General features: G+C 40.0%; 1 protein-coding gene across 2 annotated transcripts in view; it reads right to left on the bottom strand.

Moving 5' to 3' along the window:
• Positions 1 to 27,620, bottom strand: part of bcas3 (BCAS3 microtubule associated cell migration factor) — a 446,220-nt gene that overhangs the window by 8,252 nt on the left and 410,348 nt on the right. The window lies entirely within an intron of this gene.

Genomic DNA, 27,620 nt, shown 5'->3' on the forward strand with positions numbered 1-27,620 from the left:
AAAATCATACACATCTGTCCATTTTAGACACCTAATAAACCTTTTGCATATGACAGATTAGTTATTCATTGATTTATATCTCTAGCAAAAAGGAAAGTTACCAAAGGACATTTCAATCTGCAGTAAAGAAAACATATTAAAGGGGGGGAATTAGTCAAAGAGAAAGTTCCTGTTTTCCGTTTCCTGTTGCCCATTTCCTCTACGTCTGCAGATGTCGGCCTTGTTCTGACACTGGGACCAACACTCTAGGCTTGTCCATATATGGCTGAGATTCATGTTACTTACTGACATTTAATTTGTGTCCGCTGGAAAAATACAGGATGAAATCAGCAGTTTACTCTGTTCTGGTTGAACATGGTTACTCCTGTAAATTAAATCAATATTTGATGTTTTAAACTTTTAGCATCAGAAAGAAATATACAAACCATGATAAACAACCCACATACACTGTAACATATTATGTATAAGTTCAATTGTGCAACAGCATAGCAGCAGAAAGGTAGAGTCCCAGTCTTTAAGACATGTAAGAGTCCTTTCATCTCTTTAATTTCAGATCTTTGCATATATCTGAATGATGGTGTGATTTCAATAAGAACTTTATTTAATATGTTTCCATATTCTGGTTACTGAGCTTTCTATTCTGAGACAGTGGCTCATTGACAATTAGAAGAAAGAGGAAGAGGAAGAAAAGTGAGAAAGGCTGCTTTGATATGTAGTGTGTAAGAGAAGAAGACTTGTGTTGCCTTTTTACTCTTAAACATCCCCTCATTTTTGTACTGGCCCAAGTCTTACTGTCCATCTGTGAACTGGGTACCCTGCAGTCTGAGGCCAGTAAGGCTCAGACCTGCTGGCCCGTGAAGGGATACAGCACACCTGGGACCAGCACCTCCATGTCCTGTGTATGGGTCTCCACTGAGTGCTGTGGAACATGAGTACAAGTGGATTTATTACTCAGAGACTCTGTTATCACTGAGTTAGTGGAATATAATAATAATAATAATAATAATAATAATAATAATAATACATTTTATTTCAACGCGCCTTTCAAGACCCCCAAGGATACTTTACAACATAAAAATAATAACATATAAAAGCGATCAGGAATAAAAACAAGCAATCAGGAATAAAACAAAGTGTACTAATGAAAATGAAAATGAAAAAAGAAAAAAAAATTACAACAGGGTCCATAAGTTGTAGACGAACTTATAGACCCTGTTGTAAATCTAAACGGCTGTAAACAGTCGATCTGTTCTGCGTTTGTCTGTGTTACTGTAACTACTTTAGTTAGATGTGAAAAACTTTTTGAACCTACTGTTACTGATATCTGATAGTGTTTAAAAAAGTGATTTATTTGGTTGTAAATCCAGACCCTCTGAATTCATTTAGGCTCTTTGTAAAGAGAGAAAAGACGCTGTGCGGGAATTTGGAGGCATTTAGTGTTGAATGTTTGCCATCTATTCCCCGTTAACAATGTTTTCTTCTGTGAAAGACAATGTCATTTTGTGTTAATACCTGCAAGATGAAATAAGACGCAAAATACAGATTTAAACCCTCAAAATAAATGACTTTATTGTCTTCAAACTTGTTTATCTCTGGTTTTCTACAAGGGAGACATTACCGTTTTTTATGAGTTTAGGATTCTTCATGTTTTAATTCCTTGACATGACTCACTATTTGGATCCTTTTATAAAATTATAAACCTCTCTTAAAACAAACTAGTGGTAAAGTTGTAGATTTAGCCAACTAAAACAAGAAAAAAAAGATGACGAAAAATCTGTATATGCTCTGATTTTTTTAAAAATATATTATAATTTCTGTTTCAATAACAATATTTTTTCTCCTGAAAGCCAAGACTTGAGAGAACGATGAGATGAGAAAAGGTTTGGTCACTGTTGATTTGTGTGTTATTTCTACAAAGTTCTGTTAGTAATAAATTCTGCTTTCTTCTTCTGGTCGGCCTTTATGCTGCTTTATCTATTCATACATTCATTTTACATCATTTTAGCCTCATAATCTGACAGCTAAGAAACATCATGTCTTAAAAGAAGGATTCAGCTACTATACAGTTTTACATAAAAAAGGAAACAAGCAGAGCAAAACTAGCAAAAAAAAAAAAAAAAAAAGGTTAGAAGTTTTAAGGGATAATGATTAATTTTACCAGATAAAACTTTCCATAGTATAACTATAAGTAGAGCACTTCCCAAAGCTCTGACTTACAGTGTGAGTGTGTTGTGGTGAGAAGAAAATATAAATAAGTTTTTGATCAGTGTGTCTCTGCAAAGCAGGCCAAGCAGCATTCATTTTTCTATCTGTCCATCTATGTCTTCCTATAAGACTTGAATCTAGAGTATATATTTATCCCAGCTGATTGTTTTTAACCAAACTGTATTAACGACACACCTCGCCAGCACCCCCCTTCTTTAACTGCACTTTTTTTCCACTGTATTTTTGCACTTCATGATGTGGCAAATGTTTTCAGTTAGTGAAAGGTCTGGTGCTCATTTGCATTAATATGCACATAAACTGGAGCAACAACACAGAAAAAGAACAGCTAGACTTGCAACACTTAAAGAGGGAAAGAGACTTCGTTCTCTGGTGGGACCACCGTTACACTGCTAAATATTCACATACCTGCATGCAGCTTTAAGTTTCAGCATACCAAGCACCAGTAGTGTACATTAAATAATATCCAGAACAGACATTGTGGATGTTCTACACATGAAAGCCCTTTATCATCACTATATGAGCTGTTGCTCTGCACAATCCTTAGAAAGCTGTCCAGTTGGACGACTGAGCCCACATTAGGGGGAAAGCTCATTAACATCTACCGGAGATCATCCTGATGGACTGTGAAAAGCCAGGCTTAACACACCCTCCTGTGTAAAGAGAGCACACATTAATGTGGATGGAGACACACATACCATACACAGCATATCAGCAGAGATGATGTGCAAATGGAGCCACATGATGGAGGTTAAAACCTCTTAAAAATCTGGATCAGGTTTAATGAATGCATTCGTATTTGCCATTTAACTGGGAGCACTTTCAGTAAGAACAACAGTGTTAACTCTAGTCTAGGCTGAGTCCTGAGTTCATCAACACTTTACCTAATCATCTACCAGTCTACGTCCTCTGTGACTAATCACAGCAGTTTAAGGCTTGCTCGACTCCACCGTCTCATGCTTAAACTTCACAGAGCAGCAGCTACTCCCATGAATCACAACAGTCAACAGGTTGCGTGATTAAGGAACAAGTGAAAAAGAAAAAAACTGATTCATGGGGCTAATTCAGGCCCCTGTGCAGGAACTTTCTCTTGGTCTTCTCGGACCATATATTCTAAGCTTCAGCAGCTCCAGATACACAGCTGACCACAACTTTCCCAGCGGCTGCTCATTAGAGTGTGTTATAAAAGGTGCCAACAACAGGCCGGGACTGTCCTGACACTCTTTGTGGGCCGCTTTGAATTAGGCCTCTAATGAAAAACTAGTGCTGACCGAGACTTTGACTGCCTACTTACCCAGAGCAGACTGACAGCCGCCTCACCACCGGACACGTTTGGAACTACTTTTATAGGCCGACTGCTGCACTTAGGGCAACAAGCGAGCAATAACAGACCCAGACGGGTCTTTAAGATATGTTCTATGAAATTTGGATTTCTTGTGAATTCAGTAAACAGAGATTAAATGAACACAGATAAAGCCTTAAACTGAAATATTCTTGGACTTTCTGAATTAAAAATATGGATGTAAGCAGCAAAATTTATTTCCAATGTTTAGTACTTTTTTTTTTTATCACTTAAGACAACTGTACTTTGTAATTACCAACAGTCCAAAATGTGAAAAACACCAGGAGACAAATGTTCATTAGGCTATCACTATGATTTCTATGTTTGTGGCTCTTTGGAAATCAAAAATAAGAAGGCAAGGATGTCTTACTCAGAATTTTGTTTGGTCACATAAAGTAAACTGGACAATACAGAAGTTTAAATACAGACACACAAAAAATGTTTTTAATACTTACAGTATATGACAAACCTTGTTTCTACAACCCAGATTACAAAAGAACTACAATGATTTTCAAATCTCATCAACCCATATTTTATTCCCAGTAGAACATAAACAACATGTCAGATGTTACATTTTAGGAGAGGAATGTTGTCCCATTCTGGTCTGATGCAGGATTCTAGCTGCTCTACAGTCCTGGACCTTGGTTGCTGGATTTCTGCTTCCATGATGCTCCAGATGTTGTGTACTGGTGAAAGGTCTGGACTGCAGGCAGGCCAGTTCAGCAGCCGGACTCTTCTCCTGTGAAGCCATGCTGCTGTGATGGATGAAGGATGTGGTTCAGCATCGTCTTGCTGAAATCTGCAATTCCTTCCCTGAAAGAGACGTTGTCTGGATGCAGACGTTCCTCTAAAAGCTCCAGCTACTTCAGGATTGATAATCTTCCAAGTCCTCACAATTTGATATTGAGGAACATTTTCTATTTTTATATACAATTTGTCACACTGGTGAACCTCTGTTCATTGTTACGTCTGAGAGGCCAGTCATGTTTGTCTTCCCTTATCCATCCCTTTAGTCCGGCTGCTATAGACCGAAGCTGCTGAGGCACTTCCCATGATGCACTGGGCTCCTCTCTGCTCTCTTTATTTTCCTTGTAGAAATATCTGAAATTCATTTGTGTTTCTCTTCTTCTTTCTCAGCAGGAATCCCTGGATGACAGTTCTGCTGCTTTTTGACCCCTCTTTCCTGTCTTCTCCACCCCCCAACCGGCCATCCTTCTTGGTTCTGGTTCTGATGGAAGTTTTCCATCCTGGTCCTGGTTCTGCAGGAGGCTTTCCTTCCTGGTTCTGGTTCTGATGGAGGTGTTCCATCCTGGTTCTGGTTCTGATGGAGGTTTTCCTCTCCACTGTCTTCTCATGCAGCTCAGGATGGAGGACTGAATCAAAAAAAAGATTTGGTCCAATCTGTTGGTTCCTTTAGCTCGGTCGTTGTTTTATTAATTGGTTTATATGAACACAGATATTATAAACTGGACTAATGTGTATGATGGATTTGTTTTAATTTGATTAAAATTGGTCAACAAATGAATTGGATTGGACTGTGCCTAGAAAGTGTCTTTAGATTACTTAACTGTGTAATTGAATAGTATTTTTTCCCACTGTTTCCTCATTTTGGTATTTATTTTTTCTAAAATAAATAATGAGACAGTGTTCAGGTCCCTGACCCATCGTCTGCTGTTTAGATGATACATGTTCTGATTCAATGCCAGGGTACATCATCAGTGATGCATCCAACCTTTACAGGTAAGCACCTAGCCTTCCAGCCTTGTCTGTGGCAGTTGCTGACTAGGTCTGGGTATCTGTCCCTCTTCCGTTCAAAGACCTCCTCCATTCTCACTTCTCATGGCACGGTGAGCTCCAGCATGACATTTCTTGTTGCCGGTGACACCAAAATGATGTCAGATTTGAGATATGTCTTAGCAACATGCTGGGGGAACTTGAGTTGCCTGCCTAAGTTCACTGTCAGCTGCCAGTCCTGTGCAGTGTTGAGAAGTCCTGATGTTTTTCTAGATGTTGCTATTGGCTTCTCTCCAGCTCTGATGAAGCTGATGGTGTGCTTCCTAGGTTTCTGCTTCCTAGGTTTGGACCTTTCGCAGGTAGCAATAGTGACACAGATGCTATTTGCAGTGGTCTATAGCACTTGGTCATGACACATCATGGTCTCTACAACTTGTTTCCATCTAGTCCAGGCAACTTGCTGTCTCATCCCCACTGCTCTGCTGAACCTCTCTCCCTCCACAGCTGCTTTCACTTCATTCTGGACCAGTTGCCTTCACTCCTTTCCCTGTACTCTGTTGTAGCAGGGAACTGGAATGGCTCTTCCCAGCTCTTCCTCTGGCCACAGTCCCCACCAAGACTCCATGCCATAAACAGGACTCAGTCTGCCCCATTGCGACCTCTGCTCTCCACTTCCTGCCAGTCTTAACTACAACCCCTGCCCCTGAGACTTTTGGGTCTTTTTATTCCCAGAGCTGCAACACCTCTCCCGTGCACAAGACCTTGAACTCCTCCTCAACTGGTTTAAAGGGGGAGTGACAGCTTGCAGGTGTTTCCATAGAGGGCGATATTACTTAAGCTCCATGGGTAGGCCCAACCACCTCCTCATGTAGCAACTGACTCCACTCTCCAGGTTTATAATGGTGGAGATAGAGAACTTACAGAGGCAGCAGTACCTGAGGCGGAATCCCACGCTGGTACATCCATGCCTTAAATTTGCCTGGCAGTCCTGTCCAGTCAGTGGTTTTCAGCCAACCCTCTAGCTCCTCACAGGTGTTCTTAATGAAGGCCATATCCCTGAGGCTGCTGTCAAAGAACTTCCCAAAGCTCTTCACAAGCTTCTCTAAAATAGTGGGGACTGGATTTCCTGAGATCAAAAACCTGAACTTATTAATCACTTTGCCTCTCTTCAGAACCAAACTTGACTTTGATGGCTTGAATGACAGCCTTGACCAACCTCAGTCTTTCCAGCCCGTTCAAGATCCATCTTCCTCCAGGCACAGACTCAGTGGTCACTGTCAGGTCATTCATGAAGGGACAGATGGTGGTTGTAGAATCCCAGACCTAGATTTAGGAGCTCTGCACTCTGTCTCAGCAGATTTTACCAGCATGTTCATAGCCAGGACAAACAGGATCACTGAGCTGGTGCAGCCCGTGATGATTCCTACTATCAATCTGTGCCATTCTGTTATTGAACCTGTTGAGATTCTCTGCCTAAACTTTCTATAATAATTCAGAATGAGGTCTCTTACTGTCGATGGAACATGGTGCCTTGCCAGTGTTTTCATTACCAGCTTATGGGGCATTATAGGCACTGGCCAGATCTAGCCAGAGCACCACCAGATTTTCCATGTTCTACCTTGCATCTCTGAGGAGGTGTATGCTCAACACACTGGCATACCAGGAATGCCTTCTTTCTGCACTTATCCATTCTTAAGAAAGAAGTCAGCAGCCGCTTAGCAACAATGCTGAAGAAAATCCTCCCCTCAACAATGAGCAGCAAGGTAATTCTAAACTGTCTGATCTCCTTGGAGTCTTCCTCTTTAGCTGCATGTTGTCTCCCTCTATTTGCTCACTTTTTCATGTCCTCTCCTGACCACCAAACTTTAAAAAAAGAAACATAAACTGATAAATAAATACTAATGTGTTGGCATTCACAGTCACTCAGGCCAAGCTGATAACTAATTATGACCAATATCTAAAATATGTACTATAAAATATATTATACATCCATCCAGTTTGTCATCTATCTGTCATCCTCGGTGTAAAATGAGGTTTGTGGAAATTCTCTATTCTACAACTATATAAGCGCTTGAGGCTCACATAAGCTTTTACAGTCATGTGATTTCAACAGTAATCACCTTCACAGAGTTCTCACTGTGTAAGCACTTTGAGAGAAAACTGCTTATCATAGGGCAGACCACTGAATATAACCTGAACATGTGTACATATGGTTTGATGTCTTTTGACAAGCATGTTAGGAGAATCCTGTTGATGATTTAAGACAGGAGGGCTAGTCTCAGCTGAAAAAGGTTGCTGGTATTGGTGTCTGTTGAGAAAACTGATAGACAGCACAGTGTCAGGAGGCTGTCGCTTCGTGTCACATCACAAACCTGACCAGTTCCACATCCATGCCAAGGTACGAGCTAGAAAAAGCTGGACACTGTGTGTGTCTGAGAGAGAAATGTGGTCTTATCAGACTTTTCAGCATTAGCATGAGGAAATGTCAAAGAACACCTCTGTATGTGCAATAAAGGAAATGACTGCCATGTCTCCTGATCTTTAGCTCAGTGTTTCTCAAACTTCTTCCAGCATTGTACCCCCTGTGGAGTCATTTTCCAACCAAGTACCCCTGACCAATGCAAACTGTGTGATCAGTGCCCGATTTAATAAACTATGCATCTAAAGACACTTTCAAATATCAAATATTTTAAAAGAATATTGAAAAAAACTAAGGCTGTAAAAAATAACGTGTTACCGGCGGTAACTAATTAATGACACATTAATGACACATTAAAATTTTTAATGCATTTAATGCATGTGTGGCCTCCCTCATTAACGAACACATTACAGCAGTTTTAAAATGGCTGCCTTTCAGGATTGATTTGAAGTTTTTTCTTTTACTGGTTTATAAATGTCTTAATGGTCTTGGGGCTTCTTATTTATCTGACTTGCTTTTAAATTATGAACCCTCGCGGACCCTGAAGTCCTGTGGTACCGGCCTTTTAGTTGTTCCTAAAATAAGGATTAAAACCTCCGGCGAGGCCTCATTCCAGTGTTTTGGCCCTCGTCTCTGGACCAGCCTGCCAGTGAGCCTCAGAGCTGCAAAGACTGCTGATGTTTCTAAAAAGAGGAGCAAGACCTTTTTAGCTTAGCTTTTAACTGAATTTATTTAATCTTAATTTATTTCATATAATTTTATTTTGTTATTTTATTTGCATTTTATTCCACTTTATTACATCTTTAGCACATTATTTTATATAGTCCTTTATGTGTGTTTTTATTATTGCTGCTCTTATTTTTGTTTTAACTCCAGTGTTTTCCTCGTGGGGACCCTCCACGCCAGGGGTTTTGCCTGTTCGGTTTGGGGGTTGTTGCCATGGTGATTACCCTTGTTTGGGTGCTGGCGACTGACTTGTTTGTGTGTGTATGCATGTGTGTACGTGTGACTGTGTGTTAAACAGACTATAATGAGTGTTTTTTTTGTTTTTTTTTAATTGCTATGTTATCTATTTTGGTGTGTGAAGCCGTGTTTTTTTTTATATACATAAAGCACTTTGCGTTGTGTTCGGCATGCAAAGTGCTTTATAAATAAACTTTGATTTGATTTAATTTAATTATGGTGAGACATAGAGGTGACTAGAGGCTATATGGAAAAAGAAGAGTTGGTTGGCTCTATGAATGGACTTGAGGAAGTCACAACTGTGTGAGATGAGGATGTTTTAATACCCACACTTTTCCAGCATTAAAAAAAAAGAAAAGAAAGTCTTTACACATAGTTTTACACAAACGTTGGGGCTCTGGCCGTCTCCGCGGCAGCCTCCTCCTCCTCCCCTCCCTCTCCTGTTGTGAATCATGACAGCTGCTGGTGATCAGCTGATCGGCTTTTTTGCCGCTAGCATCGTTAGTTTTGTTGTGTTTGGGTATTGTTCAGGTGAGAAGGAGTAAACTATCGGTTCAAGGTTTACATCGACACAAATTTACCCAAAAGTAAGTTAGTAAGAGGAATTATGAACAGATTCTAAAACACAAATTAGAGCTGGAACCTTAAATAGCTGGCAGGTGGTAGAAAGGATTTCTACTTCGGATATGCAGGGGCGGGTCTAGAAAAGACCTGATGGGGGGCCAGGCAGGGGCACTGATCAGGAAAAGGGAGGTACAAATGAGATATATTTTTTAAGGTCTTGATTTTATGTAATATTGAACTGATTATTACAACTAAAGTGATCATCTAATGTGAAAATGTAAGGAAAAATCGTTGATACGATACTGTGAAAACGGGCAGATTTCAGGCATAGTCATGTGACTAATCATAATTTATGATGATTTGTAAGCTGTGATTAATCTGATTAAAAATTTTAATCACTTGGCAGCCCTAAAAAACATGAAATGATAATAATCCATGACTAAATCCATATCAAACCTTCTCTCATCAGTAAAATCTCAGACTGTTCTCATGGAAAATTGTGTTACCATTACAATTAATTAAAGACATCCTCTTTAATATTTTTTCCCCTAAACTTTTCCAGAACAGCACATGTGGGTAAATACTGTCTCTATCAATGTACTGAACAAAAGCAAGTAGTATTTCCACTCACATCTGTGGACTCATCCAGCTCAGTTAAAGGTCCCATATTATACACTTTATTCCCAATCTGAGACCATTCATTAATATCTAAATGAAATATTTCCGCCATGGTATGGACAAATCGACCCTCAGTTTGAGTGCAGCGGCTTCTCTTCACCTCCCTCTTTTTAGCAGCTTCAGAAATGTGCCGTTTATGGTGGGCGGAACCCTGGTGGAGCAGCTCAGCTGTTGGCTCCGCCCATCGCATCGCCCGTCATGAGGTGATTGACAGGTTAATATATTTTCAAGCTATCAGACTAATAAGGCCGAAACGATAAAATAACTGCCAGCTCTTACCTCTCCAGCTGTGTCACGGACAGTTGGTATTGAACCTGGCTTCAGCTTCAAACGGTTGGCGAAGCCTGCTTTCCATGCCCCCATGTTGTGGAAACAGTCCTCTTTGAAATGCTGGCCACAGACATGCAAAACCTTTGGAAGTTTTCCAGGTACATTTCCTCCAAAAATAAAATTAATCCACTCAGTCCTCGTGGGTTCAGTGGATGGAAGTAAAAAAACGTTTTCGTGTTCATTTATGCAGCCACAAACAGAACAGTGCTTCTGTTGCTTAGCCATGTCCGCTAACGAGGGTTGCCGAAGAGGGAAAAACACTGGGCGCTAGGTGATTTTTAGAGGGCGGGCTTTGAGAGCCGGTAGACGGGTCCATCGCTCTGTGGGGAGTGGTTATTGTCCCTTATGACGTCATAACGTACACGCTTTCAAACAAGCTCAATTCAGCGCTTACTTCCCTAGAGGTGGAGCAGGGGGGAGAGAGAGCGCCTGAAAGAGTTTCACACTTACGGGTCTCCTACACATGCGGGGGGACCAGTATGACTGTTCCAAAACCATTAAAAAGTGAATTTTGCATAATATGGGACCTTTAAAACGAGTCTCCAAGTTTTCCCACGCGTTCAACAAGGTCTGTTCCCATTTTATTTGTCCTGCAGCAAACTGTGTCATCATCTTTATGTCCGTGTTTATTCCAGCATCATCTCTTTTACCAATCAGACTGGTGATTCATCACCGAGTATCACCCCCATCCAATCATCCTCAGTCCATGACTACTTCTTTTCAGCCCACCACAACCTGGTTTTCTTCTGTTTTGGTGTTTATGATGATTTATATTTGGTTTTATGTGTAAATAAGTCTCATTATGTTCAGTTTGCTGGTCCCAAACATTGACTGTTGTTTATGGATATTTGATTTTCATCTCTTTTGTTGTACATTTTCTATTTTTAGACATACTACTTTGAGTTTTCTGTGCTGATGCTTTGAAATCTGCATGTTTTATTTTACATTCTTCCCATTCCATTTCAACTTGCTGTAAATGTTAGAAACAGCTGACTGGGAACGACCTCCATCTTTTGCCAGTTTGTGTTAAACTACCATCCTGAGAAAGTTTTGACTGGCAGCTGTCTGATAACAGCTTGTTAAGGTTCGCATTCACTCTTTTAAACCCAGAAGAGTTTGCATATTGAAAATGAAACTTCCAAAAATTCTTCCTCATGATTGAACGATACTTGATCTGAAAGAAAAAAAACATTTTATTTCCCTGCTTTGAGTTTGGCTTTTTAAAAGCTAAATTATTCAGCTGTTACAGTTTTGGACATCTCTGACTAAATATCCTCCAAGAGTGGCTGTTCTGTTATTTTTGTCAGGTTTTGCATTTGGATCATATGAGTTGGAAATAAAACAGATTTGTTTTTCTCATACTCATGTTTCTAAACCTGAGCATTTTAAAGCATCGACGCTGCAGCCATGCAAGTATGATGTCGACAATCTTCTTTGCACCAATCAGTACTGAGGCACATTCTTGAGTCTGATAGTGTTCCGATGAAATGTTAACAATGTCTGGATTTTTCCTTTTGAATGTAGCCACAATACCAACCACACACACACACATACACACACACACACACACACACACACACACACACACACACACACACACACACAGTTCTCTGTTCTTAGAGAAGATTGTTGTAGAAAAAGTGCGAAACCAGAGTCGCAGCAAATGAAAGCAAACTCGTGTAGAACTACAAAGCTGGTAAGAAGAACATGGTTCCATTAAGTCTAACACCAATGTACTATGGGTACTTGTGCACAGGTTAACCCTGAGAGAGACACAAACACACACACTGTGAGCAGAGAGTCAAAATGGAGAGAGTTTAGCTGGTCAGCAAAGAGCAGCAAAAGACTTTAGAAAGCTGCTTGTGGAGGAAAAGGCAGAGCATCCATTACATATACGGTAGCTTGCCTTAAAATAGTTTAGGCATATTATCTTTTAAAAATCTATCTGAATACAGCACTGACCACTTAAACAACAAATTAAGACTGTGAAAAGGCTTTTCTGGGGTTTGCTTCCATACTGCCATCTTCTGCTAGGAGATTACTGTTTGTGGGCCATTTTGGCTCATTTTCTAATGACTGAACTAGATGGTCCTTATATTGCTTCTGCTTGTGTTTGAGTTACGTGGAGTGGAAAAGAAAGATAACAATATTTCTAGAGCATCTACATCACAGAGACACTCATACAGCAGCACTAATTGTTTTAATGTGGCGTAATTGTAGATGAGCTTTCATCTCTGACGCGAGGCTGGAGAGATCCTCCATGCACAGATTGTCATTTATATGGATGCAAAATAAATAACAAGCATTATTTTCATTTTTCTATCTGTTTCTAAACAGATTAATTAACTTTATCTGCCAGAAATATGGTGTCCTTCAATTTAAATCAGTGCTAATCACCTTCATTCATTCATTTATATATATATATATATCTCAAGGCCATAATACAGGCAGGTGCAGTAATCTAAGTGGGACATGATGAGCTGGTGGAGGACGTTTTCCAGATCTGGCTTAGGCAGGTGGGGCTTTATCTTGCCCAACAGCCTCAAATGAAAGAAACACCTTTAACTACTGAACTGACCTGCCAGTGGAGGTTAAAAGAGCTACCAACGATCACAGCGTGATTTTTTACATGGGTTCGGAAGTGTGGAGTAAGCGGACCAAGAACACTTACAGCACCATTTAGAAACTCAGAACTTCCAAAGACCACAATTTTAGTATTCTCCTTATTTAAATGGAAAAGAATACATTTTTATTCCATCTAGGCTTTTAAGTCTTTCAAGCAACTAAGAAGATTAGTAAGAGAATCATCTATGCTTTCTTCCTTATCCTCTCGGTCTGTTATAATAGACTTTTCCATCAGTTGGACTGAAATTTTGTTTCTTTTCTCGAAATTCTGACCCAGTAAATGATCAGAAAGCAGAAGTGACCAGCACCGGATGGTGAACCAGATAGTAAAACAGTGGATGCAGTTTGAGTGACGGGTCACTGCTGCAGATGGGAACAAGTGCTTTGCAGCAGAGTCGAGGAAGTAGATCGCTCTGAGCCACAAGTCCATTTCTAATGCTGTGCTCTAAGTGTGTTTCTTGTCCTCTTGTTTGCCCGCCCCAAAACAGAAACAGGGCTTAAAAAAGTGCTTCCTACCACTCTCACCAACTTCCTCTTTCTCGCCCTAATTCTCTCTCTCACTCTTCTTTTCCGTGAACCCTTACAGCTCTGTGGATGTGTGTGTTTCCCCTGAGCGAACTGTTAAGTGCAGTCTCCAAAAAAAAAAAAAAAAAAAAAACACAAACACAAAAGCCCATTTGCAGTCAGCTCAAGCTCCATGCTCACCGTACACACAAGCACATCCTGACACTAACATGCGTAGACACATATACAGACAATTGCATTCACACACTGAGACCTTCACACATGTAGACAACAACTCTCACAAACACACACTTTTCACACTTCCCTCTGGGCAAACGAGGCAGAGTGGCAGAAGCGAGGCTGGGATAAGTGATACAATGATATCCAGGCCTGACTTGTCAGTGGAGTTGAGAAAGAGGATGAGTTGGATGAAGAGAAAGAGGGGCGGGCAGTGGCAGCTCTGAATGTAGGAATTATTCTTCATCGTCTCACTGTGTCGCTGCACATTATGCTCAAACTCTTGCCTGGCAACGAGGGGCGAGAGAAAAGAGGTTTGAAAGGGAAGGTGGGGGAAGCGCTGAAGGGCAGCTATAATGACCACACTCTGCTTTCACACTCGCCACCTCTTCCCTCAGCACCATGCTCTCTGGCTTTAGCCAGGCTTGCATCCCACTTTCTGTCTTTTCACTCGGAGCCTGGCATCTTTTTCTACCCTCTCTTCCTCCTTGGGTTTGTTCTGTGTATTATAACTGGGCTGAGAAGCTTTGAGGGAGAGAGTGCACTCATTTGCTTTCTCTCTCTGGCTTTCTTGTCTCTCTTTAGTTAAAGTGAGGGGGCAACATGACCCTCTGGGCATGTTGCAAAATTATTAACTAAAAGTTCAGAGTTAGTCAAGTATCCAAATGCCATGTATGTGTGTACATAGCATGCATATACATTGGTTTGGTTATTTCAGTCATATTCTCATTGACGCTGTGCACAGTATACATTCATCAGCAGTGATGCTCAGAGAAGGCTGGTAGCAAACAGCCGGCCACATTTACGTCAATTCAAATGTAAGAAAGCAATAGATCTCAAAGGATGGACGGATTCACTTTTGTAGCATTTATGTCTAATTCATTATTTTTTTTAGGATGCTCATTGGACTAACAGAAAAGAACTTGGAGCTAATGTCACATTAGACTGGCATGTGGAAAACCCAAAGTATTCTGTTCAGCTGGTTTAAAAGAAACCAAAAGCAGGCACGTTCAGCTCCTTGATGACCTTCCTTATCTTCAAATGGCTGTTTAATAAGTTTATGTCTCCCAGCTACTGTTAGTGCAAGCAGGACACTAACAAGTACACAAGCAACGTGCCCACGTATGCAAGCAACATGCCCATGTACGCATCATGGCCGCCACACGTTCCAAGCAGCAGAAATAACTGGAAATGAGGAAAAAGTGGAAACATGGAAATAGTTTCTGTTGTGTGTTTGTTTCAATATCAATATTTTTTCTCCTGAAAGCCAAGACTTGAGAGAACGATGAGATGAGAAAAGGCTTGGTCACTGTTGATCTGTGTGTTATTTCTACAAAGTTCTGTTAGTAATAAATTCTGCTTTCTTCTCCTGGTCGACCTTTATGCTGCTACATCTATTCATACATTCATTTTACATTATTTTAGCCTTATAATTTGACAGCTGAGGCTGGAAACATCATGTCTGATGCTGACTGGGATTAAAAGCTTCAGCTTCCACAAGCAGTTCTATAATAAAAAAACCCCCAAATAAACACAACACCAACGAACAAATAACAGGCAGGCTGAATAGCATAAACTAGCTTAGAGATTTAAGGGTTAAAATAAAATATTGTGTAGCTGATTGTGATATGGTTAAAAATCCACACCATATCATCCTGGGCCCAAAGAAAAACACTGCATTGATAGTTGTACACATTCCTATGAAATTCTGAGCTTTGAATAACTTCAAGACTATTAAAGTCATTTGCGCTATCTTGGTGTCTAAAGGTATGTTTACAGGGTCAAAAATCCCAAATAAGATGTGGCATCTATCTTGATGATGGAAATAGATAGAGAAATTAGACTGAAATCTACATAAGGGTACATGTTGGCATGGGGTTGGTAACTGGGTGGGCTAGTGGGCATTTTGGGTTTTTCTCAGTGTCCCTGGGGCTTGGTGGAGATCTGCGCTGTCTCAGTGTTTCTAGTTTTGAATGAAACCTGACCCCTGAGTCTTGGATTGTTTCATTTATGTGATTGTAAAGATAATTTTATTCCTTTATTATCCATTCACCACTAAAATTGGTAATAACCATAATTATAGTACGACGCTGAACAACCAATGAAATACTTGCATTGAATGGGCTCCTCATTCAGACCTTCTCACTGGATTGTATGGACATTATCATGGTTATCTTTCGTATGGGACATATAGATATTACCATTTATCTATATCGCTGATAAGCAGCACTGATCCAGGAAAGACTCCTGTGACTCTCCACTACTGTGATAATCTTCTTCTTGGTCCACTCATCTGACTTATAGCAGGTAATGCATTTAAAATCAGATTTATTACAAACTTTAAAGATGTAACGTCACATACTGCATTTCAATGACATTTTTTCTAAAAATCGCCTTCTTACCAGCACTCTATAAGTATAAATCCTCAAAACTGTACAAATAATTTCCTAAAACCAATGACTGGAAACTGTTTATGAGATACTAATCAGCCCATGAAAACACCATGACAGTAAGAGAAGCAGAGTTCAATACAAAGTTGATTTTTCAAGCCATCAAACTACAGAAAAGCATGTTAAAGCTAATGGAGCTTAAATGATTGTAGTGAAACAAGCTGGCCTGGTTTTATGGTTTCCATTTCATTTGCTGTCCCCTCCAAACCATGGCTTAGTGTTGTGGAAAGATGGCTGATGCACCCCAGCTTCGTCAGTGGTTAGCAGGAAATGATCGTGGTACAGTTATTAAAGATGTGCTTTGCAATAAATACATAAATAAATAAGAAACTTGACAATAAGCAGATCTTCATCTTCCTCAGCTGCATGCAGTCAATTTCCAATACAATACAGAGATGAATAAGGAATAATATTTCTCAGCTAGCAAACTGGTGTCCTAATGTAAAATGTTTTAAGACATGTTTAAAGGGTCATTTGTAGCTGATTTATAATTTGTATATATGAATGTGTTAATTTAAACATTGCTTTGTTTTTACTATTTGGATGTTTAGTTTTCTAGTGCCTAGTATATTTTCTTAAAGACTTTATGGTTTTTTTCTTCATAATTGTTTTGTTGTAGGTGGAGGCTTGATATAAGCCAGTTGGGGCTTTTTTGCCTTGTCCTGCTCTGTACTGTCTGTATCTTTTCTATAAACTGTATTCTAAATGTGAATAAGTGTGGAAAAAGTACTTTAGATTTAATACATGTGTAAAAAAAGCTGTTTAGTTGCCTTGAAGTTGCACCTGAGATATACAACTTAGATCCTTTAGAGGTGGACTGCATTTAACCGTAATACCACGTTATACCATTAGACGTGAAGCGAGTTATTATAGAATCAAGGTGAACCAAGAGCCAACAGAAGAAGAAGAGGAAACAGTTAGCAGTGCTAGAAACAACATATAAAATAAAAGAGCTACAACAACAGTAAAAATTGGTGTTGTTTTCATTGGAAACAACTTTCCAGCAGTAAAACTGAAATCTGACGCAGCAACTTTCCTTCTGGACTGGTGGTGGAACGGTAGCGGCTAATGTTAATGTTGCAGGTGCAGCTGATGTAGCTATAAAAGAGGAAAAGAGGCAGGTTACTTCTAAAATCAGAGCTAATGAAAAAGGTAATCTGTACAGGTGTAATGGTAGCTGTGCTATAATGCCTGGTCTGCATACACCCAGATTTGTCTTATTCTTAGCTGGGCTATATTCTTGTCATTACAGATGTTTTTCCTTTGGTTCACACAAGTGTTTTTCTTTTTTTACATCAAGTTATCGTGTAGAGGAGTTTTATAATCCAGCAATATAAATATATGTGGATGACAACTAACTGCATATCCACAAGTCATTCTTCCTTTTTTGGGCTTTTAGGAAAAGAGTTTGGTGGAAAAGCAAAAAGAAGTTAAAAGAAGTTAAAGACAACACACCATACAAATATAAACTAATAAAAACTAAAAAATATGAATGATATCTTGTCATCATTACAATACATCTCCCTAATATTAGGGTAATACGCTATATTGTACACCAGGGCTACTCAATTCGGTCCTACGAGGGCCGCAATCCAGCAGGTTTTCCATGTATCCCTGCACCAACACACCTGAGTCAAATTAATGAGTTATTGTGTAGAACCTGATTGGCTGTTAGAGCCACCTAATTTGACTCAGGTGTGTTGGTGCAGGGATACATGGAAAACCTGCTGGATTGCGGCCCCCGTAGGACCGAATTGAGTAGCCCTGATGTACACCATTAGAAAGAATGTGAGTCACTGCACTGGGCTGGTAAATACTCGTGCATGCTCTGGTGTGCACTGAATAAATGGGTAGATTCAAAATCTTATTCACTTGTCTTTACAATCTGAAATCTGCATCTCTGAGATTCTGCCTCTCTGAACTAGCAGAATGTGTCACGTTAAATATTTCATATTTTCCACTGTAAATACAAATTTTGGTTTAGAAGATTTTCAAATAATTGAATTCTGGTTTTATTTAAAGTTTTAAATATGTCCTCACTTTCTTGTAATCCAAATGAACTGAACAAATTTTCTTCAAGCAAATCTCATTACAGTTATTTATTATAGTTTTACAAATTTAACTTAGCTAAAAAGATTTGGAAAAAAGAATCTGAAACAAAAAAAGGGCAGCATTTATAGACTTTGCATGCTTACTATGTCAGACTTGCAGTATATTAGCTACAGTATGGGCATTTTAGGAGTAAGATTTGCATCTACAATGGGCTTCCTGTACTTTGTATTTCTGCTTCATATCTTCTACATCTTTGTTTAATACTTAGACAGTAACTAAATTAAGTGTGAATATATGGGGGGATATATGGAAAATCAGCAACAACCAGGTTATGCTCACTTCTTGCACACATGTTGCTCTTATTGGTGTGTTACTGTATCATTAAGTGTGTATGTTTAGAAATGAAGCCAGCAGACCTTGGGGATGATTGATTGGAAAAGAGGGACCTTGAATTCTGTGTGAGCTTCCCCCACCCTTCCCCCACTCCCACACACATCCTTGTGTGTTGTTACTCTTATGATTGATATCAGTGTACTAAAACAAGGTTGAATAGCAGAGAAACCAGTCAGTCGGCGGGGTAATAGCATGGCTTTGTGTGAAAGGAGTAAGCAGCCAATTCAAATACAGGATGTATTGTGTGACCATTAAATCACACAGCTGTCTGAGCAGGCGTGCAGTCTAGTTTCCATTTTTCCTTTAAAGACCAATTAATGAGGTTTTCTATTGGATAATTTATATTATATCAAGCCTTGAAGAGGCTATTCATTTTTTCCAAGAACAGTTTGCTTACTCACAGACATGGATCAGCTGTATTGAACACTGGTAGGATGTTTGTTTTATTCTGATCAGAGATGATACAGGACCCACGGAGCAGGGTCTTTGTCAATTGCCACCTTTTACTGGAAAGCAGGGGGATTGGAGTACATAAACCTAATGTATTATGTAGTTTCATGGCAGGAAGAACAGACCTTCACCTTCAAATCTGAAGAAGAAATTCAGAGCTCAAATAAAAATTATGAAGCCTTTCATTATAATAGTAACTAGGGCTGGACAATTAATCAAATTTTAATCTCAATTACGATTTTGGTTTTCAATGATCATAAAAATGAAATGATTTGATTATTTGCTCCTTCGCAGTTCACTCTTGTCAGTGGTGTAGTGGTCCCTCAAGAAGTGGGTATACTCTTAATTTCCTTCTTAATAAAAAGTTGTTTTTTTTTTTTTATTAGCACAGAAAAACACGTTTTGACATGCAAGACTACTCTAATTACTCTTTACCCCAAAAGTATTTGCTTCTTGTCACATGATTTCTGTTGCTCGGGGAGGAAGGTTATGAAATAGCAAAACCAATACTGGCCCAGAGACTAGAGAGACAATAATGCATGTAGAGTAAACTATTCCTTATTTTTGATGGAATAATTAATTACTGGAATGACAACTATTCTCTCACCTGATCAGAAGCAGTTTGTACTGCAAATGTATGAAACAACTGTATCCACAACTGTGTGTGAGCGTGGTCCATTTCTGCCACATACAGAACATCCAAATGGTCACACCCACACAAACATACAACATTTCTCAGTGTCCACTGTTTCAGAAAACACCCAAACTAGCAATCTAGCAAAACTTACCCATATTTTTGTCTTGGATCCCAACCAGGTGTTGATGTGTCAACCCATGACCTGGTTTAAACAGCATTTACAAGGTCTAGCAAAAAACAAAAAACGTTTTTGACATCTTCATCAGAAGTTGTATCTGCATCTTTAGCTGTTGGCGAAGAGGCAGCATCTTTGCGGGGGTGGGGGACGGAGTGGGCGTGGATGTCAGGCTAATGTTTACAGAGCTGCTGGCTAACCTCACCGGTGAAGCATCGCGAACATTAGTTAGCAGTAACTCTAAACTGTCCTGTGCCATGAAAAATGGTAGGGACAACTAAGGAGTTGCTGGATATTGATAGGGACATGTCCCTATTTTCCCTACCCAATTCTACGCCCATGGTACTACCCAGTTGGAGGCAGAATAGGGTGGGTCATGGCCTAACTATCTCTCGGAGAAAAATGACAATTAGGTTTGCAGACCTGAATGGTTCGCATCACTGCCGTTTAGAAGTGGGTATATGCAATGCTGAATGAAAAAAAAGGGTATATGCTGAATACCCGCGTATACCCTGGACTACACCACTGACTCTTCTGCTGTTTTCAGCTGCAAATCGAGTGCCACCGGCATTGCAGCGCTCTGCTGCAGGCTCCTTCCACGGCCCTTACCTGACTTTGCTTTTATTCAACACGAGATGCCAACACCTCTCAATTAGACTGAAATGTCGTGACTAAGGGGCCGTCCCCACGATGCCAAATTGCAGTGAAACCGCAAAAGTATTTTAGCAATCCACCCTTTATCCCCACGAAGCCAGGGATTAGCCTCCATGAAACCAATCATGTCTGAAACCACGTACCAAGGTGGATAGGTTTGAAACTTCCACCGTCTGTGGTACTGTGAGGACAGTGTGACTGCACCACTAGAGGATATGACGTCAGTGTGATGAGCATGCATCAAACACAACAACAATAATGGCGTCCGTGACCAACTGTGTTGCGGTTCTGCTCCAGACAGTCCTGGCTTGTGTGCAGCTTTAGCACCAAAAAGCACTGCTTTTACAAAATTCGCTACTGTACCAGCAACAGTGGGAGAAAGCAGACATGTCATTATCTGTGCATGAGCTACATCTTCTTCTAGCTCTGGAGTGTTACTTTTTAATCATCGTAGCGCCCCCCACAGCCTTGTAGTTTGTACTACAGTGGTTTCGTGTGCATGTTGAAGTCTTTCTCCTAGTTTTCATCACCGTTTTTACACCTGAACCTGCTTTGGTGCTGTGTGGACATAGCCTAAATAATCCACCAGTTCCCAGAGACATTAAGAGATAACAAACGTTATAAACAAACATAACTTTTTTTTCTCGCCAAAGACCAGTGTTCAGTTAACACAGTGAACAACCCAGGATTTAAGAAACTCATCAAACTTTAGACAAATGGTATCACTGCCATGTCATCACCATGTTAGTGAAGTGTCTGTCCCTGCCCTGTATGATGAGGGTGGTGAGGGTGTCATGAAGGACGTGGCTACAGTCCAATGTTTCGCCACCGCTACGGTACTGTGGTCAAGCCGCACTGTAGAGCCGTATATAAATCTCACGCTACATTTCATTGACGCAGATTTCAACATATAAACAAATTGTCTACTGACTCATTTTTTCCAGATCACACCAGGCATAACAGACAAACAATAGCTACGTGGGACCTGGAGGAAAGAAACTAGTCTGGATTACCACAGACACAATGGCTGATTATTTTAATGCATAAATTTGTACAAATTCTTAATCATGGCCAAACTTAGGTCAGTTTCATAATGTAAACTGTGCCCTATTGAGGCAATACAACATAATAATGCACACCTAAAACAGTATGAAGAGCATTTTAAATGACCTTACCCTTACCTAAACCAGCACACCAGACACCCAACAGCATGACAACCGGTATGTATACTTAATGAGGAAGGATGTGTAAAGCTCTTCATAGGCTCCATTATCAGTGTGATACAGAAACACCAGCCTACTTCTATATTTCCACCGATGTCCAAAGCAAACTTTGACCACTTATGGATCATTTTGGACTTTTATGGAAACCAACACCATTATGACAAAGTGATATAAATGAAACATCATTTTCTCATCAGTGGTGTTCAATTTAAACTGAAATGAAATGATGACTTACATCACAAAGAAAACCTTCAGGCTTATAAAGTCTGGACAGCCAAAGGAAAACTAACATGCAAATGAAACAATTTCCTTAGAAATGAGTAACAGTAATGAGCAATGCATTGCATATTTCCAGTCAGGATCCCAACAGCAGTTAGATGCATAGATTACAGGCTCTCTGCAGCTGCCAGTGGCATTAAAACAATAAAGCATTACATTTAATATGTTATTGTAATATTCAATGCATATTCATCAAATGGAAAAAGAACAGTCAGTCCAAATGGAAAAATAGCATGCTATTAAGGTGCAACGATGTCTGAGTAATATTGATTAGTAAATGAGGTGATGGAGATAAGCAACTTTGTGTTGTTTCTTCAAGAGAGTTACAAAATTTACAATTAGATGAGTACATTTTTCTTATTACTGGGAAACCCTCAACCCTTACAACTTGCTTAAAAACTGCACACATGGCCAGAGCTGCATATGGCTGCAGACCTAATGTTTTCTTTGAGGAGATAACATCAGAAGTGAAGTGGAATTCTCCCAAATTCATTGAGTCTATTAAGTCACAGTGGCCATTTGGACCCAGTAAAAACATTTAAAAAAGCACTGCAGACCAGTAACCTGAGCATGACTATTTGGGAAAACATATTAACACACACACAAACACAAGCACACACACACACACTCATGTATTTCACCATATGTAGATATTTGGTAGTTCATAGAAGCTCATATCCTTCAACACATGCGTAAACACAAACCCAAATAATTGCAAACATGTGTACATACAAACACACACGAAGACTTTGTGTTTTTTCTACAAACATATCTACACATAGTCAAGAAAGTACAGGCCCAGACACACACTTGTACACTTGTACAGATGTGGAAATACACACACAAAAAGCTGCAGACAGGTGGATCACATAACTGTGTGTGCATCACATAAGTAGGCATAGTGTATAAATCAAAAGTATTAATAAACCTATAAATATGTTAATACTCTTTTACACACACAAACACTGAAGGAAACGTTCTGCCCTTTCTGTGCTGATAAGGCTCCACTAAATATTTGTGTTGAGTCGGGCATTAAGAGAGCCAGCTAAGCTGTGTGCTGTTCAGACTGTTTTAAATGCTGTTATTATTATTATTATTATTACAATTATTATTCTCCCAGTTTCTTTGAGCTGGGATCCAACAAGCAGAGTTGTATATGTGGGTGGCCTGCTAAAGCCTTATTCCTTCAATCAATCTAAGCTCAGCAATACATAAAGTAAGAAAAAAACAAAAACAAAAATGAGGTCAGGATGTTTTGCCGATATCAATAATCCATCTTGACTTGATGTATTGAGGCGCAGAGAGTTGGCCTCATATGTCATATCTGAAGAATCTGATTGAAGCTAAACATCAGTAATAAGAATAATTTAACACTATTTCAAATGTAAATTTTCAAAAAAAAAAAAAAATTCCATCTAAGGATAATAAAACAAATCTTATATTTATTAAGTTTAAAAACTCCGCTAGAGCTGCAAATATGTCACGTCCGCTGTCGTCCAATCAGAAGCCTTCCCAACCACGGATCTAAAGTGGAATTAAATAAAGGCAATTAAACGTGTTTTCCATCTGAACCTAAATTCGGAATTACTATTTCCATGTAAAGGCAAAGGAGAATACTTTAATTCAGAATTATTTAATTTTAAATAATCAATTCCAAATAATAATAATAATAATAAAAAGAACACATCACGTAAGCATGGTCAATAGGTGATCCATGATAACAGCATTATTTATCACATTTCATCATAAAAACATCACCATCACTACTATGTTGCTAAGAGACCTCTATTTAGACCTGGACATGATGATGAAGCCACTTCCTGTCAGACTTTCCACCAATCAGAGAGCTTAGATTGACGGTAACGTCCAATCAGGAGCAGCCAAAGATCAATCAGTGAGCAGAAAGTTCTATGTGTGTGTGAAAAGAATAAAAATAATGCTCCTCAATGGCTGGAATAAAGCCAAGAAGACGTTTCTGATGCACGGTGGCGCCACAAAGCAGCTGAGCTGGAGTTGGTTTAGTGAGGATAGCAGGTAAATAGTAGCAGGAATAACTGGAAATGAGGAAAAAGTGGAAACATGGAAATAGTTTCTGTTGTGTGTTTTTTCAATGACAGTATTTTTTCTCATAATGAGACTGCCTCATAATCTGACATCTGAGGCTGCAAACGTCATGTTTGATGCTATGCCTTCATAGTTTTGCATCTAAAACTCAAAAGAACTTGAACAACTTGAGTCTTCAGCAGTTTGCAACTGCAGACGTTGGGTTAAAATATCTGCTGAGGACAGCTTCTAACCAAAACTGCTGGTACTGAGCTTGAAACACACATCAGTCAACACTGCTCTAAACACAGCAATATGCAACCAAAGAAAAATGTAATCACAAAGAGAATATTAGGATATTGTATGTAGGACCTTTTTCCTGTGATGAACTGCTGCTGCAGACCACAGACCGGCCGATGTTCATGGGCACGAAGTGGAAAAGCTCATCTCAGCTGTTTCATGGTTAATTAATTAACACCTTATTGATTCAACTTATTATAAGACTGTTTCCTTATCTGCTGTTAGCACAGAATATTTGGCACATTTGATCTAAAATAAATCAGCTGATTAGTGGCACAATCCACCTGTCCATGTAAATACATCAATTCAGTGATCAGTGATCCAACAACATTGATCCAAGTTGAAATGATTAATCAGACATGAAAGAACATGTAGCATTCTTTCCATTTTCTTTGTTCTAACAACCAAAATATCTGATTGTAATCTGATATCTAAAGCTGAAGACTAACCTGGTGATTATAACTAAGCAGTGAAATATCTGGTTTTTAACTCTAAATAGGAGGATAGTTTACACTTTATCCTCATTTAATATCTACAAATAGATATGTATTCTTCAGTTTTCTATGATGTGAACACTTTAAAGCCCAAAATCCAGAAAGTAGTTCAGTCTGATTTTGTTTTCAATTAAATGTCCGATTGATCAGGAAGTAAATGAAATTTTTGATGCGATCTGATATTTATGGAATAGATTGTATTAAATCAGATGTATATCATCTCATATTAATTTACAGATCCCGAATCAAACTGAATCTGAATCATATTGTGGCAGAATTTGTGATATTCGAAAAAAAAGTGTTATCCACTGAATTGATATAATCAAACTTTATATTTACACCTCTAACAACTATAGGCACTAGAATCAGAGCCGCTTCTTCCACATGCATCACACACCACTACAGCACCAAAAAATCCGAGCTAATTCAAATCACAGCTAATTTAAATGATAAATAGTGTGTCATTCTGAGTGGTGGAACGTGATCTAGTGTTGCTGAGGATTTATTAGCAGGAAGACACAGCTAACATGCTCGTTCCAACTTTCCTCTTTCTACACACACGAAAACGTGATCAGAAATGAGACCTGTCAATCACTGCTTTGATTGACAAGTTAGTGATCTCTGAACTTCTGATGAGTTCAATGACCTCTCTAAATGTCAGAACTACAGAAACAGAATATTTAGCTGAGCTGATTTAGTGAACAGAGTGATGCTGAACATGGCACTAAACTGTGCTTACCGATAGAAGAAACACAAAACTGAAATACTGATTATGGTTTCATGTTTGGTGGCAATGTTACTGTATAAGTAGCTTTGTTATTTTATTAAGGGTGCATTCATACCGGTGGTGTTTGGTCCAATTTAAACAAACCCTGATCCACTTTCACAGATAGTATGGCTCGTTCGGATCAGTGTCAACATCTCCTTCTGCTCCAACTGGACAGATTCTGGTTAAAACTGGATCAGGTTTGAATACCGAAAATAAAACAGAAACCAGACTGCAGAAATTTATTGTTGCTATATTGTTTACGTGGATAAACAAGCTGTTTTTGGTCCTGGCCCATCAAAGAGCTGAATTTCTTCTTCTTGGTCAGCAGTCATTTTGGGGAATATTTGTTGTTGAAACTGCTTGACGTTGTCCACGTGGTTTGGTCCGCTTGCATAAAGTGCAGTGTGAAAGCAAACCAAACCAAAGGGAGGTGGGACATTTCTCGGAATTCCCTGTCCAGCCGAGCCAAGTTCCCTGGATTATCCTGGTGTGAATGCATCCTCAGATTTGACTTTCTCAACTAACAGTTCTATGATGAGAGTTTTCTTTTCTTTTGTTTTTGCTGCTGCTGATGTTGATCTGTACCCAGAACTCTGCCACGAGAACATCAAATCCTGTGTTTCATTATGGTCATTATTGCCAATTTGGGAAAATTTCTCCTCTCATCATTTTGGCTGTGTTAGTGCATATGGCACAATATTTTTGTAAGAAAGTCTCTCTCTTCACAAGTTTTAGAATTAAACTTTTAATTTCATTCATGGCATTTAATGCATAGGCCTGTAATGGATTTTAGTGATGGTTTGACTATTTATCTCACAAATTAAATTCTAACATCACAGATTTCACCATTATATTTTGTAATAATTACATTTAAAAAAACACCTTAATGGGACATTTTCATCCCAAAATATTGGGATACGAACAACAGTGACATCTGGTAGGGTCAAAATCCTTCAAATGACTAAAATGAACATTCGTTGCCTGCCCAAGAAAAAAAGAAGAAGAAGAAGAAAAAAGTTGCCCCCTTGGTTTAAATAAGCTAACAGGTTGGAGCCTTCCATCCATCCATCCATCCATTCTCTTCCGCTTATCCGGAGTCGGGTCGCGGGGGCAGCTGCCTAAGCAGGGAAACCCAGACTTCCCTCTCCCCGGCCACATTCACCAGCTCATCCGAAGGGATCCCGAGGCGTTCCCAGGCCAGCCGAGAGATGTAGTCTGTCCAGCGTGTCCTGGGTCTGCCCCGGGGCCTCCTTCCGGTGGGACGTGCCCGGAACACCTCACCAGGGAGGCGTCCAGGAGGCATCCTAACCAGATGCCCGAGCCACCTCATCTGGCTCCTCTCGATGTGGAGGAGAAGCGGCTCTACTCTGAGCCCCTCCCGGATCACCGAGCTTCTCACCCTATCTCTAAGGGAGAGCCCGGCCACCCTGCGGAGGAAACTCATTTCGGCCGCTTGTATTCGAGATCTCGTTCTTTCGGTCATTACCCACAGCTCATGACCATAGGTGAGGGTAGGAACGTAGATCGACCGGTAAATCGAGAGCTTTGCCTTTCGGCTCAGCTCTCTCTTCACCACGACAGACCGATGCAGAGCCCGCATCACTGCGGACGCCGCACCGATCCGCCTGTCGATCTCTCGCTCCATCCTTCCCTCACTCGTGAACAAGACCCCGAGATATGTAAACTCCTCCACTTGGGGCAGGACCCCATCGCAGACCCGGAGAGAGCACTCCACCCTTTTCCGGCTGAGGACCATGGTCTTGGATTTGGAGGTGCTGATTCTCATCCCAGCCGCTTCACACTCGGCTCCGAATCGCTCCAGTGCGAGCTGAAGGTCACGTCCCGATGAAGCCAACAGAACCACGTCATCTGCAAAGAGCAGAGACCCAATCCTGAGGCCACCGAACCGGATCCCCTCGACACCTCGGCTGCGCCTAGAAATTCTATCCATAAAAGTTATGAACAGAATCGGTGACAAAGGACAGCCTTGGCGGAGTCCAACCCGCACTGGAAACGATTCTGATTTACTGCCGGCAATGCGGACCAAGCTCTGACACCGGTCGTACAGGGACCGGACAGCTC

Source organism: Melanotaenia boesemani, chromosome 9 (genome assembly GCF_017639745.1).
Source record: "Melanotaenia boesemani isolate fMelBoe1 chromosome 9, fMelBoe1.pri, whole genome shotgun sequence".
NCBI lineage: Eukaryota > Metazoa > Chordata > Actinopteri > Atheriniformes > Melanotaeniidae > Melanotaenia > Melanotaenia boesemani.